Raw genomic sequence first — 15022 nt, 5'->3', positions numbered from 1 at the left:
CATTGGGTCTTTGTTGTGGCTTTCTCTAATTGCGGCGAGCGGGGGCTACTCTTGGTTGAGGTGCCCGGGCTTCTCTTTGTGGTAGCTTCTCCCGTTGCGGAGTACAGGCTCCGGATGTGCAGGCTCAGTGGCCATGGCTCACGGGCCCAGCCACTCCGCGGCACGTGGGATCCTCCCAGACCGGGGCACGAACCTGTGTCCCCTGCATCGGCAGGCAGACTCTCAAACACTGCACCACCAGGGAAGCCCCCCAAACACAGGATTTTAAATGGGGAGTTTGGGTCTCATTTCTGACTGGAGTTTTAGAGGCCTTGGGTGGTAGGACAGTGACTTAGAATGGTCTGGTCTAACCTGAGGGACTTGGAGAGGGCAGGAGGTCCCAGTGATGCCCACCAGCCCCTCACGGTTCGGGGAGCTTGGGCTGTGAGTTGCCCAGGCTGAGTGGGGTCCACGCAGTCTAATGAAGCCTCATTTGGCTCACAGGCAAATTGGTCCCTGAACGTGGCTTGTCCTTTCTTAAGCTGAACCAGAGGCCTGGTAAAGGGGACAGTGCCATGGCTCTGTGTCACCCACTCCACTGCTGGAGGATGGCCTCTGGCACCAGGAAGCAGGAACCAGTCTGTTGGTATCCAGAGGCTGGCCCTCGGGGCTCTGGCACCCAGCCTGAAATCAGTGTGCTGCTGTGGGGATGCGGGGGAGGGGCTGGAGAGAGCCACCCAGGCAGGGACAGACCTCAGGGCCCTGCCCTCTACCCACCCACTGAGCTAGTGAGGTGGGATTCACCCCCTGCTGGATGAGGGAGACTTGCAGGGGAGTGTGGGTGGGTAGAGGAAGCCATGCTACTTGGATTTGAGGATTTACAATAAAATTTCAAAAAGTCATTTTGGGAACTGATGTAAGGGCTGCTGGCTTCTTATTTTGTTAAGTAAAGACATAAGAATAATTTTAAAAATTATTTTCTTATTATTACAGCCTTAAAAAAATGAACATTTTAATACCAGAAAAGAGAGATAAGAATAGTCTTTCCCCAGAAAGATCGATAGGCATTCTTATGCTGACATTTTGAGCTGTGGACAGGTAAGAACCTGGTCAGGGATCAGCTCTTAAGAATTGTTGGCTTAGGGGACTTCCCTGGTGGCACAGTGGTTAAGACTCCGCCTGCCAGTGCAGGGGACACGGGTTCGAGCCCTGGTCCGGGAAGATCCCACATGCCGCGGAGCAACTAAGCCCGTGCACCGCAACTACTGAGCCTGCACTTTAGAGCCTGCGAGCCACAGCTACTGAGCCCACGCTCCACAACTACTGAAGCCCGTGCGCCTAGAGCCCATGCTCCGCAACAAGAGAATCCACCACAGTGAGAAGCCCACGCACCGCAACGAAGAGTAGCCCCCGCTCGCCGCAACTAGAGAAAGCCCACGCACAGCAGCGAAGACCCAACGCAGCCAAAAGTAAATAAATAAAAATTAATTAATTAATTTTAAAAAATGAATTCTTGGCTTAGGGATTTGGGGGTATGTATGTGTGTGTGTGTATGTGTGTAAGCGTGTGTGTGTGTAGGATAGAGGTGTGAAAGCAGGTAGCTACCTAAGTGGTGTGATTGGAGGGAAAAGGGAGTGCTTCCCGCAACCCAAATATTTGTTGGATGAATCCAGAAAGTCTCCACTTCTCTATATCACTTAGACTTTCTGTGGATTAACTAGTTTTCTCTTTGAAAGTGCAAATATCCCATGGGCAGGGTCCCTCGGGGTAGCTGCACAAGTGCTGGGTGTGTGGACGACCTCCAGGACCGTGTTTGTCCAGGTGACATCTGGTTGGGATAAATGTCATGGGCACATGTAGGGACAGGAGATGGAGGAAAGGGGCAGGTTTGCTGAGCCCTCACTGTGTGTCAGGCACTATCCCCTGGGCTTTCCCACGTGTGTCAACTCACTGAATTCTCCTAACAACATGGAGAGCGTCTTCTTCTTCTGTCCATCTTCTAGATGAGAAAACTGAAGCCCAGAACGGACACAGGGTGTGTCCAAGGTCACACAGCCTGTGCTGGAGCCAGCATTTATGTCCACGTCTATCTGAACTCAAGCCTGGAGCTGTCATTTTTCTAGCAGGCCAAGGCCCAGAAATGTTTAAAAACCACTTGAGGGGAATTCCCTGGTGGTCCACTGGTTAGGACTCCGCGCTTCCACTGCTGGGGGCACGGGTTTGATCTGTGGTTGGGGAACTAAGATCCCGCATGCCGCGAGGCGTGGCCAAACAAACAAAAAACAAAAAACCAAAAACACTTGGGTCCCATATCTGTGTCAGCACGGTGTCCAGCAGACTTTTATTTGTTCTGTCCATACTGAAACACCATGGCTGAGCGTGTTGGCCGCTCCGAGGCCTGTGAAGGGAAGGGACAAGAACTGGTCTGGTCCAGCTTCTGTCTTTCAGTCACTTCTTTTTTAACTTAAAAAAAAACTGTGGTAAAATGCATATGACATAAAATTTACCATTTTAACCACCTAAAAGTGTACAGCTTGATTCACTGAAGTGTACTGAATTCAGTAGCATTTAGTACGTTCCAGGGTTGTGCAACCCTTCCCACTATGTAGTTCTGCACCCATTGGGTGGTCACCCCCTATTGCTCTTCCCCCAGCCCCTGGCAACCACTGATCTTCTTTCTGTCTCTATGAATTTGCCTATTCTGGACATTTCACATAAACAGAGTCACACAGTATGTGGCCTTTTTAAAAAAAATTATTTATTTAACCTATTTATTTTTGGCTGCATTGGGTCTTCATTGCAGTGCGCGGGCTTCTCATTGCTGTGGCTTCTCTTGTTGCGGAGCACGGGCTCTAGGCGCACAGGCTTCGGTAGTTGTAGCACGTGGGCTCAGTAGTTGCGGCTCACGGGCTCTAGAGCGCAGGCTCAGTAGCTGTGGTGCACGGGCTTAGTTGCTCCGCGGCATGTGGGATCTTCCTGGACCAGGGCTTGAACCCACGTACCCTGCATTGGCCGGCAGATTCTTAACCACTGAGCTACCAGGGAAGTCCCCAATATGTGGCCTTTTGCGACTGGCGTAGCAGGTGACTCAGCATGATGTTTTCAAGGTTCATCCACGTTGTGGCAGGAATCAGAATGTCATTCCTTTTTATGGCTGAATAATATTCCACTGCATGGATAGACCACATTTTGTTTATCTGTTTATCAGCTGATGGACACTTAGGTTGTTCCTACCTTTTGGCTATTGTGAATAGGGCTGCTACGAGTGTTCGTGTCCAAGTTTTTGTCTGAACACCTGTTCTCAATATTTTTTGGTCCCTACTAGGAGTGGAATTGTTGGGTCATATGGTAATTCTATGTTTAACTTCCTGAGGAGCAGCCAAACTGTTTTCCACAGCAGCTGCCACGTTATACATTCTTACCAGCCGTGTATGAGGGTTCCAATTTCTCCACCTCCTTGCCAACACTTGTCATTTTCCTTTTTATAGCTGTCCTAGTGGGTGTGAAATGGTATCTCATTGTGGGTTTTGTTTGCATTTTCCTAATGAATGACATTAATCACCTTTGCTGTTAACTCCTTGGGGGTCCCTCACTCTCTCCATGCCTGTTTTCTCATGTCCAAATCAGGGTACACCTAAGGAGGATGTGAGGTTGAAATGAGTGAACTTAGCATCCATGTCAGGCATATAGTAGGGGCTCCTAGACCACCTCAGGCAGCCCCAGGCCCGCCCTTGCTCTGTGAGGGGAGTCGCTGGCTGCTTGGGGGGCCCTCCTGGCTCTGACCAGCTGGGACTCTGGAATAAGTTAGAGCTGCTCCCCTCTGCTTCGACCACCTAGGACTCTACAGGGAACCATGACCCTTCGAGGCTGGGTCGGGGCTCATTTCCATTCAACCCAGAAGACAGTTATGGAGTGTAGCAGATCCCCTGGGACCCCTTTTCCATTTCCGAGCACCCCCTGCCCTCCGTGAGTTTTCCCTTCTTTGCGAGCTCTCTGCAGACTGCCCTCAGCTTCTGGAGCAGCAGAAGTGCCTGGAAGCTCATCCCCCGCAAGGTGACCCTTAGCCAATGACTGGGATGTGGGGGAGGGAAGACCCAGCTTCCTTGCCTGGCATGGGGACAACCTTCACTCCAAAGTCCCCCATGTGGGACAGACTGCAGGTGTCCTCTGCACGCTTATTGGCCTCTTCCTCTCCCCTCCTGCTTCCCCAGTCCCTCTCATGTCCCCTGGGAGCACTCCCTTAGGAAATTGGAATCCCTTCTCCGGATCTGCTTCTGGAAAATTCAACTTAAGACATGAAGCATCTACTGTGTGCCAAGCCCTTTGGAAAATGCCGAGATCGACAAAGATCAGCAAAGTGCAGTTCCTTCCCCAGTGGAGCCCACAGCTTGCTTGGGGCTGATGTTGACAGCAGTAGCAAGGCTGGCAGCCAGTGTTGTGTACCTACTACGTGCCGGGCACCGAGCTGAGCGTTTTACATACTTCATTTCATTTAAACCTTGTAACAATTCTGTGAGGGGATGCTATTATCATCCCCACTTTACAGATGAGAAAACTGAGGCCCAGAGAGGTTAACTGATACGTACAGAGGGACAAACTTTGGGGGGAGGCGGAAGGGGATGTCCAGACGCTCCCGTTCAACGAAGGACTGGTTGTGAGGGTGTTTCACAGGTAATTTGTTACTGACCTTGGTCAACCTTGTGGGAATGATTCAGATTAAGAAGGAAGAAGGAAAGAGAATTCAAGTCCATCCCTCTGATACTGTCATTCTCTGCTCATTTACTCCTACTCTGCTTTCCTGAGCGAGAGATGTGTGGAAGTCCTGCCCATGAGCCAGGTGAAGACCCCGTCCCACACATGTGGGTGCACATGGGGTACCAGCTGCTGCCTTACCTGGTCTCCCCACCATCTGAGCTGCCAGGAGGCCGATGGTGAGCAGGTGCCCCAGGCACCCATGGGGGGAAGAGGCATGGCCTGTGCCCCTTTGTGATTGAGCCCTGCCCCAAGTATCAACAATTACCAGACCCTGGGAAACGAGAAGCACCCGATCAGGAGAAGCCAGGCAATTGCTCTCTGAGAGTGTATTGGGGTGATTAAGTGCATAGACCCAAGGCAGACAGCCTGGGATCAAATCCTAGCTCTTCTGTTTACAAGCTGAGTGACTTTGGGAAAGTTACTTAACCCACTCAGTACCTCAGTTTCCTCATCTATAAAGTGGGGACAATAATAAATTGGTCTCTTAGGATTGTTGTAAGAATTAAATGAGATAATACACGCAAGGTAGAAGAAGGATAGAAGACTGCCTTGTATGTAGTAGGAACTATACAAAGGTTGGCTATATTATTACTCATTACTATTGTTGTGAAAGGTGAGTCAAGGGCCGGCTAAGACTCCTGGCTTAGGAGTCATCTAGCAGCCCCTGATAGAGGCCCTGAGTCTCGATGCACCCTCCCAGACAGATGACCTTGGATCCTTGGTGCTCCTGTGGGGCAGGATAAAGTCTTCTGCCTCCCTCTTGCCCCACTTCCCACCCCTGGCTTGCGTCTTGCCCCTGCAATGTTCCTGGGGCTCCCCTGAGTGGGAGGCTCTAGGAAGGGGACTGGGGGCTGGAGGGGATGGTCCCAGGGACACCGCCCTGGACTCTGAATGAGGATATTCTGTGTGCCAGCCTGCAAGCCTTATGGTGGGGGTGGGGGGATGACAGCTGGCTCTGTGTCCTGCAGCTGTGACTAAGCCATCTCAGCCACTACCTCGCTGTGTGACCCTGGCCCTCCCCTGGTCCTGGGGACAGTATGAACATTTTTGGAAACACTGCCTCATTTAATCTTCACCCCCATCCCCCTGCTGGTGATTCTGGTCCCCATTATCCAGACAAAGAGGCAGAGGTAGCAAGAGGTGAGTAACTGCAGTAAGACAAGACAGACTCCATCATGGAGGGGCTGGGCTAGTGGAAGCTTCTCCCCACTGGAAATAGCTGGATTCACTGGGTGTGCCCTCTGTTCCAGGCAGATGCTGCTAAGGTGAGAAGTCTAGAGACACGTGCAGGTGGAGCTGGACCTGGAACCATATCTGCTTAGATGTGGTTCCAGTGCCTGACCCTGGGCCTCAGCCACGAGGGCCAGGTCCAGGGGCTCAGCCCTTGGACTGTGCCTCTGTCCCTGGCTGGGGTTGGGGGGTGCTGAGGAGGTGCAGGGAGTCCTTGGCCACACAGAGGACAGAGGGCTGTGTCTCCCCCATCAGACTGCAGGTCCCTGAGGTCAGGCGCTGGTCTCCTCACATGAGAGACTTTCTTACGGGGAACGTTTTCTTTTTTAAGTTTCTGTTACAGAAACTTTCAAACATATGCATGCGTAGAGAACAAAGCATAATGACATCGGTAATCAGCTATGCTTCAATATAAATAGTTTTTAAAAAAGCATAATGAACCCATTCTCAGGCTCAAGGCCAACCCCCCATCCCCTCTCCCTGTCCCCACCCCCAGATCACCCTGAAGCACACCTCAGACACAGTATGTCACGAATGTTTCTGAATGTATCTAAAGGTAAGGACCCTCCGCAAAGAAAAGAAAGAAAACCCCTTAATTAAGGAGACATTTGTGAAGGCAAGAACCCAATTCTCATTCCTTTCCGCCTTGCATCCAGCTCAGGGGAGCCTCATGGCTCTGGGTTTGAGGTTCCTTCTGCTTCCGTTTTCAGGCGCGAAAGCAGCACAAGCTGGGAGGGGCTTCGAGTATGCAGGGGACTGACTCTGGCAAAGACCCTCAGCTGCCTGGGGCGGGCGGGGACAGGGGCGACCTCTGGGGTCCTCAGGCCTTGGGGACAGTTCCCCTCGTGGACCTCGGGTCCAGAGTGCGTCTCACTCTGCTCACGGCAGGCTGGAGGGCATCGCTGGCCGTCTTGTTTTGTGTGTGTGTTTCTTCTTTTTCCTTCCCTTCCCACACTCTTCCCCTCTCCTCTCATAGTATTTGATGCCCGTCTTTCTGTTGGTATGTTTCCTGCAAATGGGTGCTGCTGTTCTGTAAACTTTTTTCGTTTTACTCTGGTAAATGTCATTGTGTGATAGACCTCCTTCACTCAGCACTGTTTTAAAAGTCTAGCCTTGCTGCTTCCAGTCGCTTCATTGGACCCCAGATGTGCAGACCCACAATTTTCTGCTCATCCTGACCGTGAACAAGTTGCCATGACACCCCCCCTTACCTGCCGGGTAGGGAAAGGGCTGAGATTCCTAGGAGGTGATCGTGAGTGGAGCTGCTGGGTCCCAGGCACGCTCGTGTTTCATCCACGGCACAGAGAAGGGGGTCCCTGTGTCCCCACACCCCTGCACAGCTGGGCTTCAGCCTGCTACCTCATTTTTGCCCATCCACCAGAGGTGATGCCTGTGATTGTCAGTGTCCCTTCTCATGCTTGCTAGCTTCGGGGGCCTATGTCCCCTTTCCTGGCTTGTTCGTGGTCCTTGTTCATGCTGGGGTCGGGCCGCTGTCCTCTTGTCGCTCTGCAGGCGTTCCTTGTATCCTCTAATCTAGGTATTAATCCCTTGTCTGTTTTGACATGGCGAGTATCCGCCATCATTCTGTCATCCTCCAGAACTTTGAAACCTAACTCCTCTCCCTCCTGCCTGCGCCCGGCTCCTTTCTGAGCGGATGGCACAGGTGAGGCCCTTCTCACTGTCTCTGCCCTTTTGGTAAATGCCAGGCAACCAGAACAGGGTACAACCTGCACCAGGAACTTGCTCTTAGCACAGGGCTCGGGCACAGGGGAGGGAGGGATGGGCCAGGGCAGGATGGCAGCTGCCCCAGGGCCCTAACCCTTGGGTTCCCTGGTCAGGGCCTCTGGGCTCAACTGGTCAGGGTGCCTTCATTCCACACTCATCAGTGCTAGGCTGATCACTGTGTTGGACCTGGGGCCTCCAGCTTGATCAAGACCCTGCCTTTGGCCTCAAAAACGCCTGCTCAGTGCGGGGAAAGAGCACGTCCACTGCCCAGGGTGGTGGCTGGGCTGAAGCTGCAGAGAGAGGGCATTGCAGGACGCAGTCTTGGACCACTGCCATCGCTGGGCAGGGAGGGCTTCCCAGAGGAGGTGTCTTTGATCCGGGCTTTGGAGGAAGCAGGAGCGTTCTCCAGGCCTCAACAAGGTCTTAGCTCAAGCCCGGGCAGGAACAGGAGCCCAGCCTTTCATCTTCATTTCCAGGGAACATGCCTTCTAGGTCTCTCCTTTTCATGGAATTGAGTGGTCATTGCTCCTGGCTTCTCCTTCTGAACAGGAGCCAGGATGCCTCACAGGGAAGGGAGGCTTGCTTGGGGATTAGCAGACCTGCCTTCCGTCCTTGCTCTCCCAGTGACCTTAGGCAAGTCCTGCTTCCTCTCTGGACCCCGTTCCCCAGTGAACAGTGAGAGCGTGGGGTGGAGACAGGCTCTCCCAGAACCCTCCGGGAATGCTGCCAGCATGGCAGCAGTGGCATCTTCCCCTCTTCTTGGTCCCGCCATACCATTCAAGGGATGGGGAGGAACTGAGGGCAGAGGTCACCTGGAGTCTGTGGCCCCAGGCGCTCTCCACTGCCTCTCTGCCCTGTAAACCACCTTGCTAATAGCCTCAGGGTTTGCTCTCAGAGCCTTTCTGTACTTTCCTCATAAAACTGTGAACAGAGCAGGTTCCATGGGCCAGCCGCTGTGCAGGTGTTTTACATTCCTGACCTCATTTACTTCCCGCAAATCTGCAAGGTGGGTACGATGACCACCCTCTTTTTGCAGGTGATACAGAGGGGCTCAGAGAGACTGAGCCACCTGCCAAGGTCACCCAGCTTATAAGTGGCAGGACAAGGATCCCAGCCCAGCTCTGCGTGCTCCAGAGTCCATTTCCTAATCGCCTTCTCCCACACCCCCATGGGGCCTCCCTCCTAAATTCCACCTACCCTGTTAGCGTTCCTTGGCCAAGCCCTCTCCATCTGTCTCCTTGATTCCAAACCTCGACCTCACACAGACACCTCCGCCTCTCCCAGGCTCACTCCTACTTTCCCCTGTCGTCCCCCTTCCTGGTGGAGCCCCATCTGCCCCCTCCCCATCCCAGCTTCTTCTCACTTCTCTGCACCTCCCTGGGGTGTGCCCAGGAGCTGGGTGCCTACAAAGCATGCCTGAGGCTCCTCATTAAGCCCCAGCCCTGCAGCGCACACTGAGGTGGGGCTTGGGGGTGCTCTGGGCCTCACATCCAGGGGTGTCGCCCCCCTTCCTGAGGTTAAGCTGAGTCAGCCATGGAGGAGGTCACCCTCTAGGGCCCAGAGGGGCTGGAGACTGGGCCTTGGAGCTAGTCTGGCATGTGCCTGATGTGGCCAGCCTGAGGGGTACGTGCCTATCTTGCTGGAAGGCACTGGCTTATCAGAGGGGAGTGAAGGGGCTGGGACACCCCGTCTCCTGGGACGTGCAGGGACTCACGCCACCTGGGGGTGTGCATGTGTGCGTGTGTGCACGTGCCGGCTGTGCCAGACCAGGGCAGCGCCGGCCTGGCCCCAGGGGAGGGGTGGTGGGAGTTCTCGGTTCACTACTTGCTTCCCCTGCATTAACAAACAGCACAGTGTCTGGGACCCAGCAGGCCTCTGGCCCGTCTTCGTTGTTATTATTTTATAGTTAGGAGCTTAAATCACATTTTCTTTCCCCCCAGGCAAAGCCTGTCTTTCACATGAAACCCCAGCTGGTGGAGGGCCCAGCGTGTGTGTGTGTGTGTGTGTGTGTGTGTGTGTGTGTGTTTGTGTGTAAAGTGAGAACTGGGTTGGGAGTGCAGCTGCCTAGGCTGAGTCCTGGCTGTACTTCTCTTCCGGCTGCAAAGTCATCCCCTGCTCAGACTCAGCTTCTGCTTGTCAAGGAGGCCACCAGCACCTGGGATGGTTGCTGAGTCTGAAACGAAACCGGGGCTGTGCTGTGTGTAAACGCCGCTGTGTGCGACATAGATGTGTGCGTGAGCTTGCTGGGCAGCACCTTCTATTTCTCCTTAGCGCTGTGCCAGGTCCAGGAAGAGTGGTTGATGGACCCCTGGCTCTACTTGCTAAGGATTTAGCTCGTGCCCTTGAAAAGGGATTGGGTTGCCTCAGCCCCTGAGACGTAGAGCTGGCTGGGTGAGGTTCATTGTGTGACTGACCGAGTGAATGAACGAAGAGACATCTGTCTCTGCAGGTGCTGAGGCAGCTGGGAGGTCATGAGGGGCTGGACCAGATGATTTTTGAGGTAACTTCCCACTGCAGGTTCTTTCCAGCTTCTGTGACCTGAGCCGACTTCTGCTCTTTTTCCAAGAGCCTCTCACTCCAAAGCCTCCCTGCAGCTGGTTCTGTGCTGGGCACAGTACTTTCTGTGCCTACACGGTCCTGCCCTCAGGGTTTCCTGGGTCAAGGAAAGCCCACAGTGAGCAGAACTGAGGCCCAGGCGGGACCTACGTGATGGGCCAGGGGTGAGGCTGGGGAGGGGGGGACATCCTTCGGGAGGTCATGGCTGGGTGTGGGGAGGAGGACTTCTGGCCCTTTGTGGATCAGCCTGGAAGGCTTTTTGGAGGAATCAGTGTTGAGTATCAATGAGAGAGCCAGCGGGCTGGCCCTCGGTCCCAGCCATCACAGGCTTGTGGTAACTAGCATGCACCTGCCCTCTGCTTGCCATGCCCAGACTATGACCCTGGAGGGCAGGAGGGAGGGGTGCCCAGCTGTGGAGGCAGAGGGACTCTGGCCCAGGTGAGCATGGGAGCTCCTCAGCCTGCAGGTTTCAGTCCTTGCTGGCCCATCTGGGCAGCCTCTTGGGAAGCTGAGGCTTCTACGTGTGCTTCTGGCGCTGCGTGACCGTAGCTGGTTCTAATCTCTCAGAACCTGTTTCCTCCCCTGCAAATGTGTGGTTAGCAAAGGTGACTACCCAGGCCCCCCAGTATGAGAGCTCTGGGTGGGGGTCTGCTAGGAGCTAGAGCCCAGCCCAAGACCTTGCACCCTGGGGTGAGCTAGGGGTGGGGGTGATCCCTCCTCTCTTTTCAGCTGCCACTTCCTGGAGGGTTTTTTGGGGGCCTGGCCCCGTCCTGCCTCCCCCAGGTCCCTCTGCCCCATTTTGTCCCCTCGGTGTTAAATTCCACAGAGGAAAGTGATCCCTCACTCAAGGCCTGAGGATTACAGGCTGGAGAGAAGTCTACGTTGCCCTGGGAACGCTCACGTAGCCCTTTCCCATCGGTGCCCTCCTTCTGCCAAAGGCCGGGGAAGGGGGACGATCCTGGCACAAACCAGCCTGGAGGAGCAGCAGGGCCTCTGGGGTTGGGGGGCTGGTCAGTCCTTCCCTCCCCGCCACGGGGGGTCAGCAGCCCCAGTGTGGGGTGAATTATGTTTAGCTCCTAGTGGGCCCTCTCAGGAGGGGGCTAGGGGCTAGGGGCCCTGGGATCTCTGCGCCGGTGCTCCCCTGCCCCCTCCCTTCTGCCCTGTACCCCCTCCCAGGCTGAAGCCCCTCCATCCCTACTAAGCTGGGGATTTCCGCAGGCTGAGCCAACCGCATGATCCTAATTATGGCGCCTTCATCCTGTTGGGGTTAAGCTCCCCATGGCCTTCCCTGCCCCCACCCCAGAGGCCAGGCCTGGGGTCAGAGATTCAGGAGGCTCATGCCTGCTGGGCCCCCTCTGGGAAGGGCCCGAATTCTCCCTGGGGTCTGGGGGGTGGGGAGACAGCTTGTGCTGGGGGTCTGCGCAGACAAGTTAAGGTGTCCAGGGAATGCTGGGGAGGGAGGGCTGGTTTCTCTGGAGAGCCCTCAGGGCAGCGGGGAGCCCTGGGGAGCTGATCTTTAGAGGGCAGTGAAATCTAGAGATGAGAAACTCCCAGGGGCCCCGTTCTCAACCCAGGCTTCATGTAGAATCACCTAGATTTTTTTAAATACCATACTTCGGTCCCACACCTACTGATTTCGATTTCATCAGCCAGGGCTGGGGCGAGCATCTGCATTTAAAAATTCTCCCCAGTTGATTCTCACGTCCAGCCAGTTTGAGAATCGCTGCTCTATCTGATGCCCCATGGTGCTGTCAAGGAGACTGATCTGCCAGCAGAAGGCCCTTGAGGGAGGTAACTTCACTAGGTGGGCAAGACTGGGTTGAAACTTGGGGCTTCTAACCCCATGGCAGGCCACTTCCTCTCAGCCTCCTCCATCCACTGGAGGCTTGCCGGGTGTCACATTCATTTAATCATTTGGGCACTTAGGAGCTGTATGACCCTGAACAAGTTGCTTAACCTTGCTGTGCCTGGTGATAAGAATAGAAGGAGATGATGCTTATAAGGTCCCAGCAGCACTTGGGGGGGAAGGGTAGCCATCATCCTTCTGCCTTCTGCCTGGGGCCAGTGTCTGGGCAGAGGCCTCCATCATCTCATCCATCAGGCAGGTGCAACCCTCAGAACTCCAGCTACTCTCAGGTGGAGTGGAGTAGTGGCCATCCTGGAGGTTCCCTGGGCCCTGAGAGGGAGCTGGGAGGCGCAGGGAAAGTGCTGGAAAGAATGGCTCCCTCATCATAGGACCTCCTGTTAGGAGGTGTCACTGGTCTGGGTCCTGCAGATATAGAAATGGCCACCAGGTGTCACCCTCAGCTCATGCTTGAAGTGAAGGCAGTGCAGAAGGAGGGAAAGGGGTTGGGGTGGAGAAGAGGAAGATGCCCTTCCGGGGAGTGGGTGAACTTGGAGAGGGCCCGAGGCTGCTGGGGTGGCTGTTAATTTCCTCAGGAAGGTGATCTGCAAAGGTTCAATTGTCCGCATTCAGAATTCTCCTTCCCATGTTGATGGCAAATCACAGGTCAACAGGTTCTTTATGGGGCACCTGCTGCACACGGGAGTGGGGGGTTGGGGGACGGGTGTGGGGGGGAAGCAAGAGGGGGTAAGGATCTTACTGAACACCTACTCTGTGCCAGACCCTGTGCACATAGGAGGCCACTCAGTATTCACAACAACCTGGTATAGTAACATCATTAGTCCCATGTTACAGATGAGGAAACTGAGGCTCACACTGATTATGTGTTGGGCTGAGGTCACCTAGCTGGACAAGATTGAGGCCTGTCTACAGCCTAAATTCTTTCTCCTATACCAGGTTACTCAGAGGACAGGAAACCTGTAATGGGCTTCCCACCAGGCTGGGAGAAAATGTGGTGGGTGGCAACCCTTCCTGGCTCTGGTAATCAGGAGCTAGCAAGGAGCTCAGACAGGCCTGCTGCCAGTGTGCTGGGGAGGTAGCTATGCTCACTGGGGTGGGTGGAAGTGGGGTTTGGGTGCATGATGGGTGTGGGCATGGGAAGGCTGCAGACACAACAGCAACGAGAGGCTCTCACTACCTGCACATGTGCTTCTTGGAGCAAACTTCCCACCCCAGTGTTATTTCAGTTTCCTCACCTGTCAATTCTACAGGCAGACTTTGTTCATCCAATACCCTGTCCCTGCCCCCTGCTGGGCTCTGAGCTGACCACTCCTCAGGTCAGGTACTAAGACGGACAAGACAGGCCATCCCTCACCTGCAAACCCCCACCTTATGCCTAGATCCAAAGTTTTTTGATCATGCCCCCTAGCAATAAAACAATTGCTGAGCATGCACCTGTAATATAAACATGTTTTCATACTGTTTACCTTGTAAAACACACTTACACTGAATGAAAAAAGATGAGATTAAAAAAAAATAGATGTCCTAATATTTTCCTCCTGCACCTCTGTTAACCCCTCCAACCCCCCAACCACCACCCCCTCCGGCCCCCGCCAACAGCACTTTAGACCCAACTGCTCCAGGAAATGGGAGGGTAGCATCAGTCCAACCCAGCTCAGGATGGAAGTATGGTCAGTGTTCTGGAACATCCTTGCCCACCCCTTCATGCCCTAGCAATGGAAGGGAGAAACTTCAGGTACAGCAGGGTGGGAGCGTGGGCAGACAGGAAGCATAAGCAGGGCCATGTCAGGGAGGGACTCCGATGACCTGGACAAGAAGCAGGTTTTTATTTTAGACCCTGACGCTGAAAGTTTTGTGATTACTTTTTACACTGCCCCAGGACATATAGAACCAGATATTGTGTCCTAGGTAGTTATCTGATTTTATGTCCTTCAGGTAGTTCTGTTCTGTTTCCAACAATTTAAGACATCGCCCCCCCCACTCCTGCCCCGAGTTGGGAGCACTCCTTCCAACACACACACTTGGGACAGGAAGGACAGAGTCTGGCGGGGGACGACTTAGGTGCCCCTTCCTCAGGGGTTTCATCCTCCACTGCCCTTCCTGGGTTGGAGGCCCCTGTGTCATCCTTGCCTGGGCAGGTCCTCCTGCAGGACCAGCACTTGGGGGCCTCCATGAATAGGAGTTGCAGGAGAGGAGGGGCAAGAGGCTGCATCTGGGGTACAGACGTGAGCCCCCCCTTACTCAGAGAAGTCTTGAGAGAAGCCCCCTTTCCCCCAACCCTGGCTGGGTGCTGGAAAGGACCAAATGGCTTGTGAAGACATCTGGCTGCCCCCCAGGGTGGCTGCCAGGGCGGCAGCCATGGTGGCTGGCCCAGTGTGGGTGCCTTTGTGTGCTGTGACTGGGTTCGTGAGGCTGGGCACGAACAGCCTCACCTACCAGCCCTACTCCTGCCAGGTACAACCAGCTGCTGCGGCTGCCCGCCACCCGCCTCCTCCCTTCCCTGGGCCTGGCCAGGCCGGGGGGCAAATGACTTGGCGGGCACCTCCCCTCACTTGGACCCACTGGGGCAGGGCCGGCTCACCTAGGGTACAGGCCCGCCTCCAGCTAGGTTGGTGCTCTGCTAACTGCCCTCCCCCACTCCTCACCACGGGGATGGGGGATGCGGCAAGGGAGGGGGCTCGGGGCAGGGCTACGCCCCCTCTCCTCTCCCAGACTGCGGATGGGTAGAGCAGGGCAGAGGGGGCCAAAGGAAGGGGGGCGTTCTCTGTTTAGGGCCAGGAAATGATTTCCATGCAAATAAGATGCAAACTCCTTAATGAATTTGCAATTAGGAACAGAGGCTGCCAGGCCCGGGCAGCTCCTGCTGCTTTTATGAAGGGGCCGGCGTGGGGCGGGGGCGGGGGCGGCGCGCCG

This window comes from Neophocaena asiaeorientalis, unplaced genomic scaffold (genome assembly GCF_003031525.2).
Source record: "Neophocaena asiaeorientalis asiaeorientalis breed wild unplaced genomic scaffold, Neophocaena_asiaeorientalis_V1.1 scaffold46, whole genome shotgun sequence".
Taxonomy (NCBI): Eukaryota; Metazoa; Chordata; class Mammalia; order Artiodactyla; family Phocoenidae; genus Neophocaena; species Neophocaena asiaeorientalis.
This window is presented reverse-complemented; position numbering follows the sequence as displayed.